The sequence below is a fragment of the Thermobia domestica genome, chromosome 6 (genome assembly GCF_964235325.1).
Source record: "Thermobia domestica chromosome 6, izTheDome1.hap1.1, whole genome shotgun sequence".
Classification (NCBI taxonomy): Eukaryota; Metazoa; Arthropoda; class Insecta; order Zygentoma; family Lepismatidae; genus Thermobia; species Thermobia domestica.
This window is the reverse complement of record NC_137459.1, coordinates 5,457,107-5,470,986: the sequence shown is the minus strand read 5'-3', so window position 1 is coordinate 5,470,986 and position 13,880 is coordinate 5,457,107. Positions and strand designations below refer to the sequence as shown.

Sequence of the window (13,880 nt, the reverse complement as noted above, 5' to 3'; positions counted from 1 at the left end):
ATTATTATCATAGTTGCGTCGTATTTTGCGATACTGTTTTTCGTTTCCACAGAATTCTGTGATTTTTCGTAGCAAACTAAGGTGCGATACCGCTTTGAAAAACGCACAGGGAGAGAGAGTAGAGAACAAAGTGAAGAAACACTATTTCTAATTTCCACTACTGTTTCTTTTAATTCTGTATAGTTAGAATACCTGAAAAAGCAAACAATTCTCGGGTGATCGCAATATGACTATCACAGTGATTACGCACTTCAAGAATGTATGAAGCCATACACCGTAAACACTGCTGCACCATTATGCATACATGCTTAGCACAGTTGAGAACTTCTCTCTCTTGTATTGTGAATACATAATGAAGGTTATTTTATTTAAAATTAAAATTTATTGAAAATTTGTATTATTATTAAGCATTCTGCCTTTTGGCAGCTCCTGGGACTAATGAGGGTTTTTTTTCCTCTTAATTTTCAGTTTGGGCCTGGAAGTGTTTCTTCCATGTTTCTCGATTTTCAGCTTCCTTTTTTAACTTCCAATATTTTCTTCTGTTTTTCAGATCATCAATCATTTGTGTTCTTCTTCTTCCTTGCTTTCCTTTCATCCTTCATTCTATGGTGGTATGAAGAAGTCAATTTGTTTGCAAGATGTGCCCAATCCAGTTGGCCGTCCTACAAAGGATGCTGGCTAGAAATGTCTTCTTCTCTCCTATTTGTTTCAAACCATCTTTGTTTGTTACTCTCTCTGTCCATTTTATCTTCTTCATCTTCCTCCAACACCACATTTCGAAGCTCTCTAAATATTTCTTCTCTAACTTCGGTAATGTCCAAGTCTCTAAACCATAAAGTTCAATACTTCACTTGACCAATTTATTCCTTAGTCCAATATTAAGGTTGCTAGTAAAGGTGATCTTTTCTTGTTGAATGCTTCTTTGGTTATCTCAATTAACTTTGGTGCAGTACGCGTCTTTCGTCAAAATACTTCCCAGATAGTTGAAATTGTCGTTCTCTATAAGTACTCTTTATCTACTCTGACCTGTAAGGGCACATTTGTATGAGATGTTCTCATGACTTTCGATTTTTCAATGTTGATTTCCATGTAGTGTGTTAACTATTTTATCAATCATCTCCTGTAGTCTTTCTTCGGTTCTAGCTATAATAACCATGCCATCTGCATATTTGATCTTGTTAATGATCTGCCCTCCAATCTTGAAATCTCCAACTACCATTAATACTTCCTTCATGGAACATTTACTGTAAATATTGAATAATTGGGGCGACAAACTACCTCCTTGCCTAACTTTCCTGCACTCTCCACACGTCATGTCATGAGATTGCCACGGGACAAGCAACATGATCTCGTTAGTCAAGTAGAGCAGTGTGGTTTAGCGTATTCTAATGCCGGCGAAACTGAACATATTCTGGGAAGGTCTCATAGTGGCCCTTTCCGACGCTAAGTTTAGATGTCACGCATCGTAGAAATGTGTAAAGTGCGTAATTTTCGTATAGATCGTGCCACTGTGAGTGGTATTACACGAAAGTATGCGGCACAGAGTCCTGGCCCCACCACACAAACATGAACAGGTAGAACCGTTTCCCAGAAGGTGAAGCAAGACTGAAGCAAGACTGAAATGTACCAGTATGGAATCCCAGCATTATACGGTCAAGACTTGAACAAGGTTGAACTTCACCAACACAAGGCACCCAGTCACACGGCAAAAGTCACTAGAATTTTATCGCTGTATGAAACTGGAAACTGGAGTTGCGGCAGTTCCCTTCTGTGACATCTCCCTTCCCTTCTGGAATTGCGGCGGTTCCCTTCTGGACTCTCTGTCAAGAGTCCAGATGCCAGCCCAATGGACTATTGTGCTTTCTGGCTACTCAAGCGGCGTCTACGCCATCTTCGAGTCCGCACCGTCTCTGGCCTGTGAAATGCCTGTAAGGAGTGTGGGATGTAATACCCATGGTGAGCGGCAACGCAGTCTCCTACCAGCCACAGTCAGCAGAGGTGGCCTGCGGATCCAACACAAACCGATGATGGAAACACGGCATTTTTCTAGGTAAAAGCACATTTAAATTTGGCTCAATATAACTGAATCATCCTCTGTATTACTTCGTTCTGAGCTTCAGATGACTAATATTGAGCATTCTCAGGAATATGTATCACGCCGGAATGGTTGTAAAACGCCGTATTTTATGTATCAGTATGATCGCTTTCACCAAAAATATGTTTTACATGTTGAGTGTAAGCCAGTAAGATTCGAAAGTAGAGCTAAACAAAATATATACAGTAATGATTTAATTCAGTATATATATACTGTACTGAAGTCCTGATATAATACTTCTTACAAGGGAACATTCCGATTTGGTGAATTCAATTGCTGAAAATGATTGCTCGCACTGGATTCAACACCAAAAGAAATAGACAAAAAGAGGGTGTTTAGTGGTAGACCGTATACAGTGTGGAAGATAAGTGAGGATAAAGTGCGAAGATAGAACATAGAAAATGTCTAGAAATGTCATGTTAATTTTGAAACGAGTAGAGGGATTGAGGTCAAAGGTTGGATATGAGGAATGCATGTAGATCTCCACTCAATAGGCGTAATGTGAATCATGGAGGACATCTGAAAAGCCGCCGTGTTGAAATTAGCGCAAGAAGAATATACGGGAAAGGGATCATGTGGCATATGGGTCTTGATGCACACTGTCTATTGAAATCAATAGTGGCCAATATAGTTTGAGTGAGTGGCCAATATAGTATTCGGTCTGCCACTAACCCCCCCCCCCTTTTCTCTGTTTCTTTTGGTGCAGAATCCAGTGCTATATTCAATTCAATTGCAATCATTTTCAGCAATTGAATTCAACAAATCGGAATGTTCCCGTGTTAGAATTATTGTTAAAGCTTTTGTGAGTCAAGCCACGCCCAGTGTAATAATGTTGAAATTAGATTAGAAGTCTTTCTTATTTAGGTTTTGGTTCATTCATGCTCCGCACACTCTCCCTGTATGTTTCAACCTTTGCCCTATTTGAGCCCCGATATGACGAAAACTAGCATCGATCGAAGAACGATATTTCGAAACTAGTAAAACTGATATTAAAACATATTAAGCAATTTGTGCTAATCATTCACTTAGGGAGCACGACTAAACCTGTGGGGCTGACCTCTGTGTTAGTCCTGTAACTACGGGTCAACCCTAGATATGTTGTATTGTAGTGTAAGTTAAGTATTATTTTCTGACATTTTCCCCTCCACTTTCTCCCTCCTAGAAATTAAAGTTTTCGTCGTCACTAACGACCTGTCCCTGGTTCGATTCCAGGTTGAGACATTAAGTCGAAAAAGTGGAACAACTTTTTCAGGTTAACTATCCAGAGTGAGGTTTTCTTCATTGTTATCGCCGAGGTCATCCCTCATACATGACAGGTTAACGTGGCCTTAGATGTAGAAAGTCCAGAAATTTAATTAATAGTACTAATTCTAATTTGATTTGTTGATTGATTTGGAGATTATCATCCCGTTCAGCACAGAATCTATGTGAGACCTTGACGTGGAATCCGGACCACATAAACTCCCGCCGGGAAATCGAAGCCAGGTCTCCCGCGCCTAACCATATAACCATGACGGAGTTCATGTTATAATTTGATATACCTGTTACTTAAACAGAAGTTGAGCTGCTTTAGCATACAAAGTAGTTCATGAATTGTAAAAAAAAAAAAAAAAAAAATCTTTTCCATAGGCGTGGGAAAGACAGTGGCTCACGTCAGTGGTAGACATTGTCATGTCAGTGACTTTTATTGAGATACTATTGTTTCCTCCTACAATTGCATTCCACTAATTTTTATATCATGATTCACTTCCCTTCTGTCTCCCTTATTTTAAAGAGCATAATCGTGGAACGTTAAACTGAATTTCAATTATTTTCCACAAGGAAACATATAAAGCAAATCTGAAATAAGGTTTGTGGGTGGCAACATTTTGTTCATATTTCATGTTCATCATGTTTCTCGCGGTTTTATCGTCTGCTCCCACATTCTCATTCCAAATATTATTTCACAATCATTTACTTTTGATCTGTCTCCTTTAGCCTAAAGCAGTGGTCGCCAAACTTACGACGCTTCTGAGCTACCGTACCGTTTTCAAATCCTACTGTGAGCTACCAACCAAAACAAGTATAAACTATTTTCTAAAAATTATTACATTTGTTTATTGCCTGTAAACTTACACTTGAAGGTTAGCCAACCGGAGCGTTAACGCGATCTACGGAAAATGTCCCCACGATTTACAAGTAGCTCGCGATCGACGTATTGGCGATCAGTGGCCTAAAGAATTTAACTGTGGGACGTTAATGTAAAAGGACAACGTACATAAAGCATTGCATTTCCTCGTCTGTCCGATTTGAGTGAATTTTAGATATGTGGTAGCTGAGGACTCCCCGGTCAATTGTCTATATGGGGCCAACTCCCTATAACATACCCTGTGCACTCCAGAGGTAGCCAAAAGTCACACTGATTCAAACTTAGCATACAAAAAATAGTTGTGTGTTATACTGGGCTACGGCAAATGAGGATAGCCCACGTAATGGTATGAGATTTGGTTACCTCTGGAGGTCACAGGGTTGGTCATAGGGAGTTGATCCCATATAAACAATTGACCGGGTGTCCTCAGCTACAACATATCTAAAATTCATCCAAATCAGACAGACGAGGAAATGCAATGCTTTTTATACGGTGTCCTTTTCGTTTAATTTCAATAAGAGGTCGTTTAATTGCAATAAAATATCTTCCTTGACTGTACCATGAATTATTTTCATGTTGCATTTATTTTTCTCTCATTTAGCACATTATTGCATATTTGCTTAACTATTTGTTGAATTTCACAACGAATTTTTGTTTCAAAATACATATTAAGAAAGAAAATGTACTGTTGAAATTTGAAGGAGTTGCACATTTCTAACAAAAGAAAGAGAAAAGTAGACGAAAAACTGCTAATCACCGTAGAATTGTGTGTGTGGAAGAATCGTTGGATCAAACGGAAAACCAATGCGAAATTGTTTTAAGCAATAGGGAGGACAAGAGTTAAAAAGATGTCTGATTGAGAAAAAAATGTAAGAGACGAGGTAAAACTCACTCACTCATTCACTCCATGGTTCAATGCCGCGTTCACGAAAGCTCTCTATTGACTTCTATCCTTGGCAAACTGAATCCACTTTCTACTTTGTATTCCTATTTCTGCGACATCCATCTTAATATTGTCCTCCCATCTGCGCTTTGGTCTTCCTAATGGTCGTTTTCCGATTGGTCTTCCAGTTAAGACTTTTGAAAGCGTTTCCACTTTCTTCCATTCTAGCTACATGACCTATCCACCTGAGCCTCCTTGATTTGACGACCCTAACAATGTTGGGTAAACCGGATAAATTACGTAGTTGCTTGTTATGAAGTTTCCGCCATTCCCCTTTCCCGTTCCTCTTGCGTCCGTATATACGTCTCAGGATCTTATTCTCAAATACTTTCAGTCTACATTCTTCTCTCAGAGTAAGTGACCATGTTTCGCAACCATACAGAACAACAGGCATTATTATTGTTTAATATATTTCAAATTCATCAACAGAATTCACGACGACAAAAGATTTTGAACTGAATAATACCACGAACTCCCTGCTTTCAGTCGACATTTAATTTCTTCGTGAATATGATTTTGGTCTGTTAATACTGATGCTAGATTTTTGAAAGTATCAACTTTATCAAAAGTATCATTTGATATTGTAATGCATCCATAATTTGCCGTATTACGATCCCGACGCACTTCCATGTATTTCGTTTTCTCTGCATTTACTGCTAAATCTATGTCCCTGTAAGCATTTAATAAGACCTCTGCATTTATTTCTACTGTTTATTTCTATCATCATCTATTAAATTTACATTCGCATACGCCATAACCTGGAGAATACCATTCAACTCCAGATCCTGATTGCTATCTTTGATTTTCCTTGTAGCGTATTCCAACACAAAGGTAAATAATAATGGCGACAACGCATCTCCTTGTTTCAGGTCATTCTCGACGTGAAAGCTCGTGGACAAAAATTTTCCTATCCGGACTTTACTTTGGGATAGACTTAAACATATCTTAATTAATCTAATTAGCTTTTTCGATAGTCCAACTATAGTAAACATTTTGGTAATGGTATTAATTGGTGACCACTGGCCAAACCAGTGGCCAGTTGGAAGTGCCCAGTGATTACTATTTGGTACCAAAATATTTACCATCCTTTTAGGTATTGATCAACACCAATATGATCTCTCTATGACTTACGGTTCCCGAGATATGGATTCTTAAATGTCTGGAAATCGGCGATCTTTTGGCCAATGTCTCGGGAACGGTAAGTGTGACGCGAAAAATTTAATCACTTTCTCAGACAGTTTTTGATGCTCTATCGAATGCAGGGTTCAAAATTTTAAAAAAATCGCAAATAACACACAGACGGACAGACAGACAGATACACAAACATAGAGAATTCAGTAACTTTTTAAAGTTTCGTTGAACATTTTAAGTTCGTTGATAACCCTCAACACTGCATTCATGTGAACCCAGTCCTCAGTGTTTAAATCTGAGCATTTGATATTAAGAAATAAACTCTCATAACTTGTTCTGAGAGATCATATGTTTAACCTTGCAGCTGTAAGAAGTTCTAAAAACAAAGATAGTTAAAATAAATTTATTGTTCTTCGGTATAACTGGGTAAAATCTACTGTTATGTCTGAGTATAAGAAACTGTTCTGCGAACTCGAAATTTTTAGCAACCGGTTCTAGCGAACCGGCTGAATAGCACCGCTGCATATGGACCAATGTCACAAGTTTGTGTGTCTGAATCATTTCCGTTTAGTTCTTCAGTAATGCGTGTAATTGTTTATTTTCCAGGTTTCAAGACATTCTAACGACTGGTACGAACAGAATTCTGATTCCTCGGTGCAATAAAGGTAATTACTTACAGATTTTATTTTTTAACGGAGAATTTAATTGCATGTGTTTTTCTTTCTTTATTCTATAAGAATAGTTTGGAATAACATAATTTTACTGATTTTGAAGGACATTTTCCTTATTGATTTAAAGATGATTTCAAAATCCAATAGGAGTGTTACCCATGAAAAAATATCCCTTGTACGTACGCAATTTGTCTTCAAACTACCTACGCTGCTTGTGTATTATCTTTGGAAATATGATATATTTTTAAAAAAGAATAATACATTGTGTTTATAAATATCGAAAAATACGCAATCAACTTCACTCTGTGACGTTTTTCGAAACACTTGCGTTATGTTATCTCCGTTTGTCATCATCTCCTCTAAACGCTGTCAGCAGATCTCATCTATTTTCTTTTGCATAGTAATTACTTTTATCAGATAACAATAGTTATAAATCGTTTGACCTTGAATTGTATTGTTTTTGTTGAAATAACAGTTCTGCGTCTTAAATTTCATTTAATCTTTATATCGTGTAGTCAGCTTTGTGCGCTCAAGTTGCAATCTTTTTCTTTATCTGAAACACTTTGTTTTCGATTAACGAAAACGATATATTTGATAACACTGAAAACAAATTGTGGAAAGAACTTTTCAGAAAAAAAAAAGAATTTTTAATACTATTCAGCATACCTTGGAAGTACTTTTCCATCTTCTAATTCGAATTGCGAATAGCATGTGCAGTTTATTTGAGTATGATTAGGTTAAATACTATGTATTAATTGTAGTTCGGGTTAAAAGTATTTCGCACGCAACCTCTTTCAAACTTACATTTATTCATTTTATTTCCAGAACAGTTTATTTCAGAGGTGGAACTAGAAGGTAAAAACCTGGGGGGGGGGGGGGGTGCAACCCGAACCCACGCTATGATAGGTGTATCATGAATTCACTTTCAAAAATATATAAATAATCTATTCAATTAGTTTTGGCACTCAAAAAACTGGGAGCCAAGCCCGCCCCCCTGGTCCCAGGTTAGATCCGCCTCTGGCTTAGTTTACAGAGATTCACCAAGAAGGAGGACTTAATGGTCAATACTAGTTCATTTAAAGAAGAAAGAAGCTTCTTATGTATCTCTGTTTACACATTATCACCTTCAAAATATTTCCCTAACATAATACAGCGCTCTCAATATATCTGCCACTTTTGGATATGCGTCGTCGAAGTCTTGTTAGAAGCTTGTCAAGGGTCTGCGATTCGCGGTGGATATCCTAAATAGTGTTGAAACGGCGACTCTGGACCTGGATTTTCATCTTCGGAGAAATAACTAAGTCCAAAGGAGCCAAATCCAGTGAGAGAGGTAAAGTTGAAAGTTTAAGGGCGAATGTAACATTTCCACATGTTAAATCATAAGTGTGGATTTTGTGCACTGTTCTCTATGACACACTAACGTTGACAGCAGTGTTGTGGATTTTTCTTAGACGATTCTAATGCTCAACTTCTTAAATGATTGAGTTCGAAGGTTGTCCATTTGTCTATAAGAAAAAGGTTATTATTTATTTAAGAGCATTTTGCAGAATATACCTGACTCACCAATTATAACGTCATAAATTATGCACCCAAATGTTACGTCTATAAGAAAAAAAATTGAAAACGGTTATTATGTAATTTAAAGCGTTTTGAAGATCCTATCTGGCTCACCAATTATGATGTCTTAAACTGTGCACCCCAAAGGTTTGGTGTATAAGAAAATATTTGGAAATAGTTATTATGTTATTTAAGAGAGTTTTGGAGATAATATCTGGCTCACAAATTATGACGTCATAAACTGTGCACCTAAAGGTTTGGTCAATTAAAAAAAATGTTTGAAAACTGTTATTTGGTTATCTGAGAGCATTTTGTAGATTCTCTCTGTCTCACTTCGTACATTTTTAATATTCTTCATTGTCTTTATCGTCGTCGTCTTGTTCTTTTGCACTACATTCCATTGTGGACTAGGGCATCCTTAACAACGCTTCACCGTTGGATCTTGTCCCTAGCTCTCTATCTTTCCATCCTCGAATGTTCATTACACGCAAGTCTTCCCCGATGTCTTCTACCCAACGCTCCTGAGTCGTCTTCTCACACTCTTTCTTCCGATTATATTTTGGCTGATCGTCTGGTTAGGGATTCTCGTATCGTTCATTCGTACGACATGCCCTATCCACCTGACTCTGTGTGACTTTACTTGCGTACTATGTTTTCATTGTTGATCAGCTGGTCTATTAATTTAACTTATCTATTCTTCCATAGCATGCTCATCTAAATTCCTATACTACTAGTATCTCAATCTTATATTTCTGCATTTCGTCGGCTATTTCCTGCATTTTACCAGGTTGAAGCATTGATCTTATATTTCAACTTGCCAAACGACTGTCCATGTCCTTTCTACGTCGCATTGTGTGTTATTCCTTGTTTTCCCACCGATTCCGAGGCTTTTTGTTAGGTTTCTGAACATCGCTCCTTTTTACGATGATACGTTGTTGGCCTATCGTACAACCCCCAACCTGGAGGACCAGGTCCACCTCTTTTGACTTTTACCTTCCACAGGGGTTTCATACCCTGTCTCCAGTAAGAGTTGACAGCACAATCACGAAAAGGCGAAGTAAGACTTTGGTAGAAGATGTATGAGACTTCATTTCATAAAAGCAGATCCGTCATTCGGTGTACTTCGCTATCATTGTTTAAAATTCAAAACAAGTAGGGTGATCTTAGTGAATTCCCAGATTCCAATCCCGCAGCTGGCCATTTGTGTGAGAGTTTTCTTCGGTTGCTCCAGATGATTGGTATTATTATATCTTGAAATCTAGTAAATTATATCATCTTGAAATCTACGAGGGTCAGTCAAAATGTTAGTTGCACTGCGTCAGGAAACAGGATAGAAATTTCACAATAACTTTATTTGTATCGTAAAGCTCTATTTACAATCTACTTTTCAACGTAATTACCTCCGTTTTTTAAGCATTTGTCGAGGCGTGACACAAGTTTTATCTATGCCTTCTGCAAAGAAATTCCGTCCAGTGCCCGATAACCAATCTTGGGCTGTAGCTTTCACCTCGTCATCCGAGTGGTACGTATTGTCGCTTTCAGCGTTCGTCTTTCATGGAACAAAATACATGCAAGTCACACGGAAGAATGCGTTAATTCGCGCGAGTAGCGATTTCCGGATTTATCGCAGTTGATGGTCTTTCCTCGCGCTCAGCATCGTCAATATCTGTACGTCCGTTCTCAAACATGTTGCACCACTTCGCGAGCTTCACGTGATATTGCATTTTTACCATACACTTCATGCATCTGCCGATAAATTTCAGTTTAGTTACACTTTTTCGTCCACAAAAACAAATCACTGCACGCATTTCCAATTTGGACAGCGTTTGCAGCAGTTTGGACGCTTGCAGCTGTTGAGACAAGTTTACTACTGATTATCAGAACACTTCCACTTGCCTCATGAAAGCCGCTACGTCATACGATACAGCTACGTGTCTTCAGTGTTGCCACACACTTTCATCAAAATAGCCTTTGACCGAAAATATTTACGAAAAAATGCAACTAACTTTCTGACTGACCCACTTATTATAACTATCTATACAAAACTTATTGAAGAAGTGAAATGAAATGAAGTCTTCGAGTTTTATATCCCACACTTATGCACCGAGGCTAAGGGAGACGGTGATGATGGGGAATGAATCGAATAGTGGAATGAAGAAAGTGAGAGAAAACAGGTGAACCCTAAGAAAAATCACGCACACGGTGTTTGTCCACCACAGAGGTCACTTGGCGCGAGCTGGGATTGAACTAAGGACACCATACCAGAGATGAACGCTCCACCACTGAGCCACTGCGACCTTCGAACTTATTGAACGCCGCTTGTAAATAATAGTTTAATTGCGTAAAGTAATGCAAATAGAAGTAACCAGTAAGTAGTATTGTACAGTATATGGTAACATTAGCATATTCCAATAATGGATTAAAAAAATGTGTGTATTTTGTGACATATCGTTTAAGATACAATAATTCAATATACAGTATAATTTCTATTTTCAGATTTTTATATTTTTGACAAAGTACACTGATACTGTGTTATCTAATAACTAATAAAGCATTCTATCCTATTCTGTTCTATTCATAGATTTAGATGGCGAAGTGAGCAACGATAAACACTTGAAAATCATTGATTGCTTTACTCAGTAGGGAATTGTGAATATTTTATTTTATTTTATTTTATTTTTATTTCTGCAGTACTGAAAGAATCAGTCAATTTTAGGAATGATAAAAAATCCATCAAAAGATTGCGATCTTGGCCAATAATTAGTTTTTCGATCAGGAGCCATATTTTTTCAGCGACCCCTAAATGGAGTTTTCGTGTTGTTTACGGAATAAGCACATCATACTGAGTTAATTGATAGTTTGGGTTTGGCTACACTATATGATATAAAGCCTAGATATAAAACCCACAACATAAAGCTCCAGATATAAAGTCTATAAGAAAATTTTTGATTGAAATATATTTGATTTTGTTTTTCATTTTTGGATCAGGGACCACAAAATTTTTGAACCACTCCTATATCGAGTTTTCGTATTTTCTACGGAACAAGCACATCATACTGAGGTAAGTGATAGTTTGGGCTTGGCTACACTATATGTAGTTCTCCAGATATAAGACCTACAAGAAAATTTTTGATTGAAATATATTGGATCTTTTGATGCATTTTTGGATCATGAGCCACCAAGTTTTTGAACGGCCCCTAAATCGAGTTTTCGTATTTTTTGCGGAATAAGCAGACCATACTGGGTTAACTGATAGTTTGGGTTTGGTTACACTATATCCAGATATAAGGCCTAAAAGGATATTTTTGCCTGAAATATATGAGATCTTTTGTTCCAATGAATAAGTGGCTATGGAACAGATATGTTTCTTTAGTGCTTTCTTCGTCGAAATAGATAAAAATATTCCTGGATATTAATTATTTTCGTGGTTACAGATGCAACCGATTAGTTATTTCTGCGCTTCAGAGTGGTGGCTTTCAAAATAGTTTCATTTCCACAAAGGTACATAACTCCTCCGCATCCTTTCGTTAGCACTGTTCCAGTGTCTGAATAAGATCGAGTTAGATGTTTTTTTTTTTTTTAATTTATTTTACGTGTGCATTATATTTGCTGAACATAAAGACTTCGAAAAATAGTGCTTACTGTTTTAAATAATAAAAGTACTAGTGTGCTTTAAAACCGGAAGCCTTATATCTGGGTCATTGGACTATGGATACCTCCATCCATTTTGTTGTACGTTTGAAGGTGCCTTTTCTGTGTTTGCGTGCATTTCGACTCACTGGAGTGTTTCATTAAGTGAAAAAAAAGCAAGGTCTCATAATGTGTTGTTTTTGACGTCACGAAACAAATGAAAATTAGACAATTGAAAATACATCCTGGACGACTGTATAATTCTGTTTTTTGGTAAGGACGCACCTTGATAATTTCCTTTCCACAGTTCAGTTGAATCCTTCTACCGTATATTCTGTTCATTTCCTTTTGATCACATAAAGCATGACTCATAAATTGGTCGCTGTACAATTTCTTCTAGAGCTTTCCTTAAAAGCATGTCTCAAGGACTTCCAGCATGTAGAAAATTATCTCACCAAAACTAATTTATCTTTCCTAGTAGAGAAAAACAAAAAGTGGGGAAAAAAAGTTGGGAGATGTTTGTTGTCAGATTTCTCCAAGGACACACTGTACATATCCTCATTTATTTATGTTCAAGTACAGGTCTAATTCATACTAATAAACGGTATTTACTGTATCGAGAATATTATGTAAGGCAGATTAATTATCGTACCGTTATTTATCCATAATGGGGTGATGGTGACTACCAACAAAATTCTCCGCGTGGAACGATCTTCCAACGGGGAAGAATAGGTAATATTTCTTGTGTTACGTTAATAAATAATGCCAATTTGGACTAAAGCAGATGTATTATTTTACATAGTTGTTAAAAGTTTCTGATAAAACTATAAGGTCATTTTACGATAGAAATAATAATAATAATAAAGCATTATTATTTTTTTTAAAAAAAATCCTAGACACTATTTAAAATATTATTCTACCATTCGGCTGATAAGACTAAGGAAAAAAAAAACTTTATACTATGGAAAAACGTTAGTCTCGGTGGGTAATGTTATAACGCGAACCTAGGAATTCCTGATTACAAAGTGAAAATGCTACCCATTTCTCTGCGCCCTATATTAGTGTATCTTTTCAAATGGTAGAACAGAGTTTTATTATTGGAATATCTAATCGAAAGTTGTCAACTGATTTTGTCTTAATTAAGAGAAGACTTTTTGAGACCATATCCTTAGTCCAGAATTTCTATTTCGAGACATTTAAAAATAATGAAAATGAAATATTTAAGTTTTACGTCCCATGGTTATGCCGACTAGGCTAAAGGAGACAGTGATGATGAGAAATGAATGAAGAAAGTGGGAAGAAACAGGATAACTCTGAGGAAACCCCCACACAGGGTACTTGTCTACCACAAAGCTCACTTTGCACGAGTTGGAATCGAACAAAGGATCCCAGAAGTGAACAGTGTACCACTGAGCCACCGCGGCCCCGAGACATTTTAAGTGAACGTTCGACGTTAATTCGCAGAGCAGAAATAATCTGGGGAACGTGTTAGCTGTCTCTTCCGTCTGTAGCCCTAAGTGCAATTGAGATCAATTTCGATGTTTGAACTGCAATCGTATTCAAATGTTTTGGATACTTAGTCGCTGAACACTTTGCAATTAACGATACAATGTTTATTATTTCTCACTATGCTAATTTAGAAAACATTCATCAGTCTCTTGGATAAATAGATGAAAACAAATGCTTGTATACCATTTCATTTGGATAGGTGACTTTTTTTTCAGC

At 37.1% G+C, this 13,880-nt stretch overlaps 1 protein-coding gene across 4 annotated transcripts in view; it reads left to right on the top strand.

The window, feature by feature from the left end:
- Ipk1 (Inositol phosphate kinase 1) overlaps positions 1 to 13,880 on the top strand; it is a 794,094-nt gene that overhangs the window by 153,897 nt on the left and 626,317 nt on the right. For all 4 annotated transcript variants that reach the window (XM_081761268.1, XM_081761270.1, XM_081761269.1 and 1 more), the window contains exon 3: positions 6,904 to 6,962. The gene's annotated coding sequence lies outside the window, so the exon portion shown is untranslated. The remainder of the gene's footprint in view (positions 1 to 6,903; positions 6,963 to 13,880) is intronic.